The 13,637-nt window shown below is 44.0% G+C and overlaps 1 non-coding gene across 1 annotated transcript; it reads right to left on the bottom strand.

The window, feature by feature from the left end:
* Nucleotides 1-13,281: 13,281 nt before the first annotated feature.
* Nucleotides 13,282-13,388, bottom strand: LOC112437721 (U6 spliceosomal RNA). The gene has a single exon (XR_003026265.1). It is a non-coding gene; the product is annotated as a U6 spliceosomal RNA (small nuclear RNA).
* Nucleotides 13,389-13,637: the final 249 nt, after the last annotated feature.

Raw genomic sequence — 13,637 nt, 5'->3', positions numbered from 1 at the left:
CTCTTTTAAAAAGCTTGCTGGAATTTTAACTGGGATTGTATTGAATTTAAAGTTCATTTTGGGGAGAATTAACGTCTTAACAGTATTGAGTCTTTTTATCTATGAACACAGTATATCTCTCCTTTTATTTAGGTCATCTTTAATATTTCTCATGAATGTTTTACAGTTTTCAGTGTACAGGTCTTGTACGTCTTTTGTCAGATTTATCTCTATATATTTCATGTTTTGATGCTATTGTAATATTATTTCTTAGTTTCTCTTTCTGATTGTTACTAGTATATAGAAATAGAGTTGATTTCTGAATTTTGACTATATCCTACAACCTTGCTAAAGTCGCTTTTTAGTTATCCTGCTTTTTTCGGTAGATTTTCATAAAACGTTTTTCCACAGACAATAATGTCGTGTGCAAATAAAGACAATTTCAATTCTTCCTTTGAATCTGGATGCCTTTGTGTCTTTTTCTTGACTTACTTCACTGATTAGAACCTTCAGCGTAATGTTTACTAAAAATGGTGAAAGCAGTCATCTTTGCCTCGTTCCTTTATTGGATTGAGGAAATAGTCTTCTATTCCTAGGGTTGTTTTTTTTTTAAATCAGGAATTGATGTTGGATTTTGTCAAATGCTTTTTCTGCCTCTATTGAAATGATCGTAGAGTTTTACTTTTTAAGTGTTTGTTGTCGTGATAAATAAATGTTTTTTTTAAAAAATGCTTAACCATTTGCATGCTTGGATAAATTTTACTTGGTTATCATATATTACTCTTTTAATATATTGTTGGATTAAATTTGCTAAAATTTTATAAGAAATTTTGGAATCTATGTTCATAAAAAATATTGATTTGTAGTTTTCTTTTCTTTAATGTCTGTATCTGTTTTTGGTATCAGGGTAATGCTGGCCTAATAAAATAAGTTAAGAATAATCTTTTAAATTTTCTGAGAGTTTCAGTTGAATTCATATTATTTCTCCCTTAAGTGTTTGGTAGAATTTACAAATGAAGTCATTTGGGCCTGGAGTTTTCTTTGTGAGAAGACTTTTTATTTAAAAACGAACAAATAATTGAATTTCTTTAATAGATTTTGGGCTCTTCAAATGATCTAGTACTTCTCAACTGATAATTTGTACTTTAGAGTTTTCCAAGAAGTTATACATTTCATCTGGATGTCAAATTTATTGGAATATAGTCATTCATGATATTTTCCCATTATCTTTTTAATATCTGTAGAATTGATGAATGCTACCTCTATTGGTAATTTTTGTCTTCACTCTTTTTTTCCTGATCAGTCTATCTAGAACGCATCTTCTTAAGGAACTGGCTTTTGGTTTTACTGATTTTCTCCATTGTTGCTCTGCTTCTAATCCCACTGGCTTTTGCTCTGATCTTTTTTATTACTTTGTTCTGCTTACTTTGGATTTAATTGGCCCTTCTTTTTCTAGTTTTTTAAGGTGGAGGCTGAGATCATTGATCTGAATGACTTGAAACTTTCCATCTTTTCTAATGCAGGTGTTTAGTGTTACACGTTTACCTCCAAGTACTACTTTGGCAGCACCCAACACGTTTTGATATGCTGTGTTTTTATTTAGCTGGAAATGCTTTTTAATTTCCTTTTTGATTCCTTCTTTGACCCATCATTATTTAGAACTGTGTTATTTAGTCTACAAGTATTTAGGGACTTTCCCAATACTGCTCTATTATTGATTTCAAATTGATTCTATTGTGGTCAGAAAACATACTTTGTATAACTAGAATCTTTAAAAATTTGTAGAGACATTTTTTATGGCCCAGAGTATTCCATATGCACTTGAAAAAACTGTGTATTCTGTAGTTGTTAGGTCGCACACTTTTATTATTTATTTTTATTTTTTGAGATGGAGTTTCACTCTTGTTGCCCAGGCTGTAGTGCAATGGTATGATCTCAGCACACTGCAAACTCTGCCTCCCGGGTTCAGGCGATTTTCCTGCCCCAGCCTCCCAAGTAGCTGGGATTACAGGTGCCTGCCACCATGCCTGGCTAATTTTTGTATTTTTAGTAGAGACAGAGTTTTACCATGTTGGCTAGGCTGGTCTCGAACTCCTGACCTCAGGTGATCCGCCCACCTCGGCTTCCCAAAGTGCTGGGATTACAGGTGTGAGCCACTGCGCCCAACCAGGTCGCACACTTACTGTTAGGTTGGGGACATTATTGTAAGCATACATCTTAGCTTAGTCCAGCTTATGTGCCATGAAGGCTCTGTCTGATGTTTAAGTACAAACTGCCAGGACCACTCATGGATTCTTTCTCCCTTATCCACTCGGACAACTACACACTCACAATTTCCTTGGCTGATTTTGTCAGAGGATGGGAGGTGAGCTGCATCCCAATACATCATCGTCCCGTTCCAACCTTTCCCTAAAGAAACAATATTCTTGTCTCCTCCCATGCCTTGTACTTCTCCTCACTCTCTCCCGCAAGACAAGAACAGAGCTTCGCTGGGGTCTTGGTGAAGAGAAACAAGTCCTCGCTTTTTTTTTTTTTTGGACGGAATCTTGCTCTGTTGCCAGGCTGGAGTGCAGTGGTGCAATCTCAGCTCATTGCAACCTCCACCTCCCAGGTTCAAGCGATTCCCCTGCCTCAGCCTCCCAAGTAGCTGGGATTACAGGTACCTGCCACCACACCCAGCTAATTTTTTGTATTTTAGTAGAGACGGGGTTTCACCATGTTGGCCAGGATGGTCTCGAACTCCTGACCTCAAGTGATCTGCCCGCCTCGGTACCCAAAGTGCTGGGATTACAGGCGTGAGCCACCGCGCCCGGCTAATTTTTTCTATTTCAGTAGAGATGGGATTTCACATGTTGGCCAAGATGGTCTCGATCTCCTGACCTCGTGATCTGCCCGCCTCAGCCTCCCAAAGTGCTGGGATTATAGGCGTGAGCCACTGCACCCGGCCAAATCCTCGCTTTATATTGCAACTCAGAAGAGGGAGCATTCTTGGCCTTGTGTTGGCAGACATACATCATATGCTTAAATACATAAACATAAGCTGGAATGAGTGTTATGAGAAAAAGCTTCATAACGCTATGAGAAAATAGAGCGTGAGGGCCTGGCCTAATCTATGGGATCATAAGAATGTCATCTGAGCTGAGAGAGCAAGGAGGAATAGGATTCAAGTGAGGAATAGATGTGGGGTACGGAAAAGGAGAAAATATAGGCCAGGCATGGTGGCTCATGCCTGTAATTCCAGCACTTTAGGAGGCCAAGGCGGTAGGATCACCTGAAGTCAGGAGTTCAAGATCAGCCTGGCCAACATGGTGAAACCCCGTCTCTACTAAAAAATACAAAAATTAGCTAGGTGTGGTGGTGGGTGCCTGTAATCCCAGCTACTTCAGAGGCTGAGGCGGGAGAATCACTTGAACCTGGGAGGCAGAGGTTGCAGTGAGCCGAGATCATGCCATTGCACTCCAGCCTGGGCAACAAGAGCGAAACTTTGTCTAAGAAAAAAAATAAAAATAAAAGGGAGAAGATATAACGCGTAGAGATGTAGAGGGAGAGGCATGTGGAAAGGACTTCTGGCTGGAGAAACCGAACAAGACAGCATGGCTGGTGCACAGAGACTGAGACTGAGTCTGGGGAAGCAGGCAGGGCCCGGGTCACGCAAAGTCCTGTTGGCCACAAGAAAGATTTTGTTCGTCCTCTTAATGGTTTTGAGACGAAGAGGGTTGCATGATCACATTGGTATCTTGAAGACTGCTTTGTGGAGAAAAGTTAGAGCAGGTGAGAGTGAAGCTGAAGAGATGGGTTAGCAGGCTAATGCAGAAACCTGGCCAGACATGAAGGCAGCTTAGGCTAGGGTTGTAAGGGTGGAGAGACAGAACAGTGGCCGAGAATTTGGTAGGTGCAACTGACCAGGTCCCGGCCAAAGTCTTGGCAGGACATCAACATGGAGTATGAAGGACAGGGCAGTGCAAAGAGTGAGGCTCAAGTTTCTGAGCCATCCACTAGGATAGAAAAGAAGTCAAAGTTTAGAGAAAAAGATCATGAGTTCAGTTTTGGGTTTGCAGAGTCTGCGGTACTTTTGTGATATCATGTAGATAGGCAGATATGCAAGTCAGGAGCCCAGAGGAAAGCAAGATCAGAGATACACATGAGGGAATTATGAGCCTAAAAGTGCTGATTAAAGTCACAGCATGACTACAATTACCTGGGGGGAAGTGTAGGTTCAGAAGAGAAAAGTAACGGAGAAAGCAGAGATGCTGGAGGCTAACCGTGAGTGAATGTGAGATACAGAAACGCAAAAACATTAGAAGAAAATAGAAGGGAAAAAAATGAGACTATAATTCTGGGAAAGGAAAGCCTTCCCATGCAAATCACAAAATCTGGAAGCCATAAATGAAAAGACAATCAAATCCGAATTCTTTAAAAATTTAAAATTTCTAAACAAGAAAGATACCACAAAGTTAACAGCAAAGCAAAGTGAAAAGAAGTATTTGCAACATGTTTGAAACACGAAGATGAAAATCCCTAAATTCCATAAGAAAAAAAGACAACTTAATAGAAAGCTGGGCAAAGGAATGATTAGACAATACCTAGAAAAAAAGACGCACCAAACCCCTAAATGCAGGGAGGTGTGTTCCACGTTCTTAGGAACCAGTTATGGGTAAATCAACAATGAGGGGCTTATGCCCATCAACTTGGCAAAAATTAAATGAAAGCGTTCCTAGTAATATAGGGAAACCGACACTTACATCCCATTGGCATATTATGCTTGGAGGGCAATTTGGTAGAATTTGTCAGAACTCCCACCAGCCATGTCTCATTTAGAATCTATATTAAAAGAAAACTCATACATATGTGCCAAGATGCATTTAGTTATAAAAAAATGCATCATGATTTTGTTTACAAAGGTTAAAAACAACTGGAAGCAGTATAAACCCATACGTACTGTATATGTGTGTGTCTATATATTTATGTATGCATGCATATATAAACACTATATAAAAATACCATATAAATACATAAACTGTAACTATAAACTACATATCATAAAAAAAGAAGCTTCACAAGGTCAGGAGTTCGAGACCAGCCTGACCAACATGGTGAAACCCCGTCTATACTAAAAATACAAAAAATTAGCCGGACATGGTGGCACACATCTGTAGTCTCAGCTACTCGGGAGGCTGAGGCAGGAGAATTGCTTAAACCTGGGAGGCGGAGGTTGTAGTGAGCCAAGATTGCACCATTGCACTCCAGCCTGGGTGACAGAGCGAGACTTTGTCTCAAAAAAAAAAAGAACCTATTTGTGTGAAAAGGGTATACGTGTTTATGAATATAGGATGGTGGTAACTAAGCGTTTGCCAGTGCCGTCTCTGGAAGAAGAAACAGGAACACAGTGAGTTGAGTCATGGGAGGGTATAGAAGGGAGATTCACATTTTTCTCTGAAAACTTCTGAATTATTTGAATTAGGCATAACAAGAATGCATTCTTTTTTTTTTCTTTTTCTTTTCTTTTATTTTTTAAACAGAGTCTCGCTCTGTCGCCCAGGCTGCAGTGCAGTGGTGCGATCTCGGCTCACTACAACCTCCACCTCCTGGGTTCAAGTGATTCTCCTGCCTCAGCCTCCCCAGTAGCTGGAATTACAGGCACCTGCCACCACGTCCAGCTAATTTTTGTATTTTTAATATAGACAGGTTTTCTCCATGTTGGTCAGGCTGATCTTGAACTCCTGACCTCAGATGATCTACCCACCTCGGCCTCTCAAAGTGCTGGGATTACAGGCGTGAGTCACTACGCCTGGCCAAGAATGCATTCTCATATTAGCTACGTAACAAATAAATTACAAAAAATATAGAAAAGAGAAGTCCAGTAATGGTTTTCATAGAAAGGAGCCCTGAGAGGACTGGCCACCTACTGGCTGGCTGGCTGCCTTTGCTCTGCCCTCCCAGCTAAAGAGTGGTCATTCTGGTGTCCTGCTGCCCGCCCTCAGTTCCCGTGTCCTTGGTTCTGGTGGCCCACGACATGGGGCAGGTGTGGAAGCTGGCAGCCTGCTGGAGCTGCCCCAAGAGGGAGGTGCCAGTCCCATTGAGGGCTCCCTGAACTCCTGTTTAAAAGCACGTGGACTCCCCCTTTCGTTCACATAACCTGGCAGAATATTTTTCGAATAAATCATGAGCATGGCAGTTACATTCTCTAAACCACACTGGAAAAAGGATTATGGTATTTACTGTGGGGACAGCAAGATTGATTCTCACCCAGAAAACCTGTCAGGTTCTTGATTTAGGGAGCCGGGGATCAGCACAGGTTAGCTCTGATTTATATCAGCTTGCTTCTCCCACAGGTCTCTCTCCTGCTCTAGGGGACATTTTTGGGTGGGATGGGTCTGGAGCAGCCACTGTCCTGCTGGTCCCTTCCAAGATGGCCCACCACGGCCACGGATGCAGCAGAGCTCACTGCCTCATAGCTGACTCCACCATGCCATCAGTTCTGCTCCCTGCTCCCCTGGCCCTGCCACCTGCTGCTCGAAGTCCAGCTCCTTAGCTAGAATTGCAAGACCTCCTTGATGGAGCTACTGCCACTTCTCCACTCTCTCCCATCACTTTCTGCTCTTGGCATACCTTGAATGTGACTGACCCTTCCCTATGAAGAGGAGTGAGCAGAGAAACCAGAGAGGATCCCATTCTTGAGCAGCTCAGCATCTGATTCAAGACAGTGACATAGAGATCCTTGCTCCCAGGGCTTGTAGCTACGGACACCAGTATCAACACACACTCTCACTTGCACCTTCAAGTCCACAAGTACAATTCACCTGGTTTAAAGCAGAAGAAGACTGGGCGTGGTGGCTCACGCCTGTAATCCTAGCACTTTGGGAGGAGGCTGGATCACAACGTCAGGAGTTCGAGACCAGCCTGACCAACATGGTGAAACCCCATCTCTACTGAAAATAAAATAATTAGCCAGGTATGGTGGCATGCACCTGTAATCCCAGCTACGCAGGAGGCTGAGGCAGGAGAATCACTTGAACCCGGGAGATGGAGGTTGCAGTGAGCCAAGATCGTGCCTTTGTACTCCAGCCTGGGTGACAGAGTAAGACTCCATCTCAAAAAAAAAAAAAAAAAAAAAAAAGCAGAAGCAGATGACGCCAGTGGCAACACAATGAGAACTCTGGAAGATGGTGGCTGAACGCCTGTCCCCACCTCCCACTTGCCCACTGCCTCTCAACACCCTCTCCAGAGCAAGGCGGGAAGGGCCCTTGGTGAGTATCCTTGCAAACTGGATTGCCAGTTCTTTTGTGAGGAAGCAAACAAATTTACCAAAAACTATGTCTACACCAGTCAATTCATCATACAATCAATTTGGCCAATGACCAATTTGCAAATTATTTTTAAAATTTAAATTTTGCTGCAGTCATTTTGTCATTTTTTTTTCTTTTCCACCCAAGGCTGAATTGCTCACAGGTGTTGAGTTTGGGGGAGCGCTACCATTGACATGGTTCCCCTGGGAGCAGAGAGGCATCCTCCAGGGTCTCAGCAGAGGCCGGCCAGGTCAGTCACTGCCAGTCCAGAGGAACAGAAGCCCATGTGCCTGTCACTCTGGTTGGGCTGTGACAACTGGAGTCGGCCACTGAGGGTACAGGGAGCATGAGCAGGCAAAGAAAAAAACCACAGATGTGGGGGACAGGAACCAGAGGGAAGCAGACCCAGTGGAAGAATTGGGACAGGTGTCTGTGTCTGAAATAGATCTGGGCAAGATCCAGGAGACAGCTTGGACAAAAAAGAAATACAAACTCTTAAAGAGATCCAATGGGAGTGAAGTAAAGATTTTCTGAAACTTAGAAGTGGTTCTTAAATCTTGAAGTTTGGACATAATAAATGAATATATTAATTAGAGAATTGTCTCTATGGAGAATTAAAATAATGACAGAAGATCAGGAGTAGAAGTATCTCAAAACCTAGGGCCCAAATACAAAGAGAGAAAAATCAGGGAGACAGAGACAGATAGCGAAGAAGAGAGATTCCGTAGACCTCAATGAAGGGCTAGGAGAGGACTTCTGTGCTAGGACAGGGCTGTTTAACATAACAAGAAGAATACAGGGTGCTTCATGTATATAAAGATGAGAATGGTCATCGCTAATAGCTGGGAAGCCAGAGGGAATTTTCAAAATCATGGAGTGGAGAGGATAGGAATGCATAGTCACTTAACAAAGCCAGATAAATGAAGGAAAAGGAAAAATAAAACAATAAGAAAGTAAAATAAACAGTAGCCATAACTTAAGAGGGCAGAAATAAAACAAGTGTGCCAATTATTCCCATGAGAGGGAATTGACTGAACCTCCTGAATAAAAGACAGAAACTCCAGACTGAGTCAAGAAAGAAAGCTTGGCTCTATCCTGTTTACCAGAATCTCATCTAGAAAGAAATGATTAAGAAAGGTAAAAAATAAAGGTCTGGGCAAAAGGATGCCAGGAAAAGTGCCTCAGCCCTAACCACAACCATAGAAGAGGGAGTGAAAATACTAATATCAAAGTGAGACTGCGGCCCAAAGGCACTGAATGGGATCAAGACAATGATACAATGAAAGCAAAATGAAGCACAGTAATAATCATCGTTTACTGAACTTTTGCTATGTACATAGAGCTGGGGAGTTCAAGGAATGATGTCATGTTGTCCCCACCATAGCCCTGTAAGGTAGATAATATCATTATCCCCATTTTACAGATACATAAATCAAGGCCTAGAGACTTTAAGCAGTTTGTTCAAGGCTTCTACTCTGAAGCCCACATTCTTGACCAGCACCCTCTTCCTTCCCCCTTACTTCATGAGAGCAAGAACAGCATTCTATCCAGGGCCGGCACTGATGTGGAGCCTATTGCACCTTTATGATGTGGCCTTTGGGGGATATAACCCACTCGAACACCTCTAACAATTTTTAAAATATACCAGATGGACTTGTTTTCAACGGAATGATACCATCTATTAATCAAAGCCACTCTACCGCCTGCATCTTTTACTCCCGTAAAGTCTCTTCTCAGCACGCTCATGCCTTGCCTCCTCTGCCTTCCTCGGGACACATTAAGATGATTCAGGTCCATGTCCGTAAAGCTTGATGGTCGGAAGCAATAGTTTTTTTTTCTTCATGCGGGAGTCACGAGTGCTTCTAGCCCCATCGTGATTTCCATACATCAAAAACGCCTACAACGAAGTAGAGGTTCGACATGATTGAAGTAAACTGGTTCGTAGGAGTTGGCATCAAGGTAATGATAAAGGAATTTGATTAATTAACAGTAAAATGTAATTAAGGGGAAGGGATTTTGCAGTAGTTCTTCAATAGCTCAGCTTAGCTGAGATAACATATTAGACTAGATGTCTGCTTCTGATACCAGCGTGTGACGCTGAAATAAACTCAGCATTCTCTACTTTCCATGGTAGTTCATTATTCAGATGTTATCTTATCTAATACTTGTCAATGTATTAGACGTGTCATCCCAAATAAGCAAGAGCCATTGGCTGGGGACCCCATAACTGTCTTACCATAGATTTAAAGAACAATGGCCAATGTAAACAATATTTAATGTGCCTGACTGATACCTAATTATCTTGACATTGAATTACCAGTAAAACCTGAAAGGTTTTAAATATCTGATATTGATAAGAAAGTCATTATCACTGAGCATTTACTTACTACTTATACCAATTTCAGTTAATTACATGACAGTGAGATTGATTGCTTATGAAATCTTCAGTCCTCTTCTCACAATTGATTGATATCTAATCAACATAGGTCATCTTGTTAAATTCCCATTAGGGTATTTGCAGGGAGATGGGATTGGAGGCCTTCCTTCTAGCGGTGTTGCTTTCTTGTATCCTGCGGTGCTTTTGGGAGGTACCTATCCTAAGACTGGAGGCGAATGAAGAATTACAGAGGTTCTCAAACTGGACTGCATATTAGGTAATCACCTGGGGAGCTTTAAAAAATGCATATGCCGAGGACACATACCCCTCCCTCAAACAATTAAATCAGATAATCTGGGAGTGGAACCCAGGGCTCAGTATTATTTTAAACTCCTAGAAATGATTCCAGTGTGTATCCAGATTGACAGCTTAGGGGTGAGTTAGACCTGAGGTATGAGCTGGACACCAGCCCCCTACAGTAACTGGCTTTGATGCAGGGCGTGCAAGCCCCCTCTCCTGTCCCATAAAGACTGGTGGTCAGCCACGAGCCATGGCCCATGCTCCTAGCAATGGAGCTCTGCTCAGCCCTGCCCTGTCCCACTGTCTCCATACAGTGTCTTGTGGCTGTCTTTCAGCGTCCACCTTTGAAGGAAGACTCCTCCTCTCCTGGCCAGCCACACCGGTCTGAGCTTGGTTTGGGGTCCTTCTCTCTTCCTCTTCCCCTCACCCCTCCTTTCCATGCCATCTTCCTTATTCTCTTTCTTAATTGTGAACCTGTGACTTGGTTCTTCAGCCAGCCTGGTAGTGCCGGAGGGTTTCCCCTTCTGGCCAGCCCCATAGCACAAGGCCAGTTATGCTGGCTGGGGAGGTGATTCAGCTCCATAGCCAGAGGGGACTGTGACTTCTTGGTCACTGCTGAATATATAGTGCCTAGGGGAATGGGCATCTTCATAGTTGTCAAATGAGCAAAGCTTTTGAGAATTGAACCAGAGCCTACAAAGGGCTCACGTGCTGAGGACAGTGGGTCTGCAGTCACCTGTCATGTGGACTTAGGAGAAAGGAGCTGCACTGCTTTGCTGGGAAACAGTGAGGAGTTTATTTTGCTGATGAATGGAGCAAAATTATTCCCGAGGGGCAGCATGGATTGAAAGATACAGTGAGGGGTGGGGGTGGGGGGCACATGAGCACCTGACGCCTGGGGGGTTGGGAATGGGTGTAAGGGGGGATGATGAGGGGGGAATGTGGTGCTGGGGGTGCGTGCTGGTGAGGACTTGTGGACATTGTGCATGCATGTGTGAGGATGCCCACAGTGTGGTCATAGTGAGCATCGCTTCTGTAGGCATTAGAGAGGACACACTGCAGGACCCATTCTAGAAAATTCTAGATAATGAAAACCAATCTACAGTGACAGACAGCAGAAGAGTGGCTGCTCAAGGATGGGGACATAAGCGAGAGATTACCAAGGGCACAAGAAAACTTTTGCGGGTGATAGATGTGTTCATTATCTTGATTGTAGTGATGAGTCTATGAGTATGCACACACATCACAACTCATCAAACTATACACCTGTGAAGTGGAGGATCCATCCATTATATTTCAATGAAACTAAAAAGAAAAGGAAAATAAAAAAAAAGAGAACAAAGCTTCTGAAATCTATCTGGGTTCTCACCTTGGCTTCCCTACTTCCTAGCTGGGATCTCTTTGGGTAAGTTACTTAAGATCTTGGTGCCTCAGTTTCTGTAAAATGGGAATAATAACTTGCTTATCTCAGACAGTTGTGCAAACGAGTAAGTTAGTAGCTGAGACAAAAGGATGCAAAGTCCTCATCGCAGTAGCTGGCACATTTTCACTCCCCAATGATTGGCACCGGCTATGACGATTTTTCGTGGACATGCCTGGCGCATGCACCTATGTTTATGTGCACGTGGCTGTGCACTTCTGCCTCTGTATCTGTGCCTGTTTATGTATGCAGGAGTGCGGGGTGTGAATCCGTGTGTCTGTCTGTGTCTGTGAGGGAGTGAGTGGGGCTGGGGATTCGTTCTGGGTGTGGGCAGTGAGTTCAGGCATGAATCTTTCCTTCTCCATCTACCACAACCTCCTCCTCCTCTTCCTCCTCCTCCTCCTCCTCCACCAGACCACGTGGGTCTTGTTTTTTTTTGTTGTTTTTTTGGGACGGAGTCTTGCTCTGTCACCCAGGCTGGAGTGCAATGGCGCGATCTCGGCTCTCTGCAACCTCTGCCTCCTGGGTTCAAGCAATTCTGCCTCAGCCTCCTGAGTAGTTGGGATTACAGGTGTGCACCACCACGCCTGGCTAATTTTTGTATTTTTAGTAGAGATGGGGTTTCACCACACTGGTCAGGCTGGTCTCAAACTCCTGACCTCTCAAACTCCACCTCAGCCTCCCAAAGCACTGGGATTACAGGTATGACCCACAGCACCTGGCCCCCCTTTTTTTTTTTTTAAACAGTTACTAAACTGCTACATTTACTGACTCATTCAGTCTTTTATCATATCCAATAACACAGTGCATTTTGGAAATCACATCGCCTCAGTTCCTTCATGGCTTCTGCAAATCAAATTTATTTTACCATTGAAAATGTCAAAAGGATTCAGCCAGAGGAAACCTGGAGCTTTCTGGGGTACAGGACCCTGAAGCTGGCTCTCAGGCTGCAGCGAAGGAGAGGCTAAAATGCCTCTTTTCCCTGTGGATTCAATTTATGTGAATTTCCTTAAAGCTGGGAGGCAGTTGGAGCTCCTCCTGGGAGAATAGAACCTTCAGACCTCTCTGGAGCAGGCTCACGTAGGAGGAGAAAATTAGTGTCAGCTTGGGGGGTCAATATGGTATCACCAGTTTGCACTGCCCTGAGCTGGGAGCAGGGTAAGAGGAGCATTGGAGTCCTGGCCCTCGGGGAAGTCACTGACGAGGACAGTGACCCAGGGCGGCCCCGGAGCTCAGGGGATGGCTCCCCAGGCCAGGTCTGCACACACTGAGCAATGATTCGAGGACAGTGTTCACAGGGTGGACTTCTGGACCTGACTCCTCTGGAGTTGAGTCCCAGCTCTGCCACTCACCAGCTGGGCAACCTCGGTTAGGTCGCTTTACTTCTCTGACAGTGTCATGTAACGTGGAGATCAGGGAATCTCAGTGCATAGCCCCCACTTCCAGGTTCTCCATCGTATATGCTGAGTCTAAATTGGAATCTAGACCGAGTCAGGGGATTTGTGTATCTTTTTTGTTGTTTATTATTGACACATAATAGTTATACATGTTTGTGGGGTACAGTGTGATGTTTCAATGTATGCATTGTATAATGACTAAAGCATGGTAGTTTAAAAAAATGTGGAATGCGGCCAGGCACGGTGGCTCATGCCTATAATCCCAGCACTTTGGGAGGCCGAGGTGGGCGGATCATGAGGTCATGAGATCGAGACCATCCTGACTAACATGGTGAAACCCCGTCTCTACTAAAAATACAAAAAATTAGCTGAGCATGGTGGCGGGCACCTGTAGTCCCAGCTACACCAGAGGCTGAGGCAGGAGAATGGTGTGAACCCAGGAGGCGGAGCTTGCAGTGAGCCGAGATGGCGCCACTGCACTCCAGCCTGGGCGACAGAGCGAGACTCTGTCTCAAGAAAAAAAAAAATGTGGAATGCTTCACAAACTTTTGTGTCATTCTTGAGCAGGGGCCAGGCTAATCTTCTCAGTATTATTCCAATTTTAGTCTATGTGCTGCTGAAGGGGGCACTCAAGTGTCTTTATCAAAAGGATCATAGGTGCACAAGGCCATGTGTCTCAAGTCTCAGGGGTGTTGATTTCCTGATTTCAGAGGAGAGAGACATCTGTATAGGGAGGCTAAAGCTTGCAGTACCTCTATTGAGCACCTACTGTGTGCTGGGGCCTGTCCTGTCCCTGCGGATGCAAATCATAGATGGGCTGCGCCCCTGACTTCCAGGAATCACCCTTGATTGGGATATGGGTGTGGTGAAACTTCTAG

The sequence above is a fragment of the Pan paniscus genome, chromosome 19 (assembly GCF_029289425.2).
Source record: "Pan paniscus chromosome 19, NHGRI_mPanPan1-v2.0_pri, whole genome shotgun sequence".
Lineage (NCBI taxonomy): Eukaryota > Metazoa > Chordata > Mammalia > Primates > Hominidae > Pan > Pan paniscus.
Note: the sequence above shows the minus strand (reverse complement) of the source record. Positions and strands in the feature narration are given on the sequence as shown.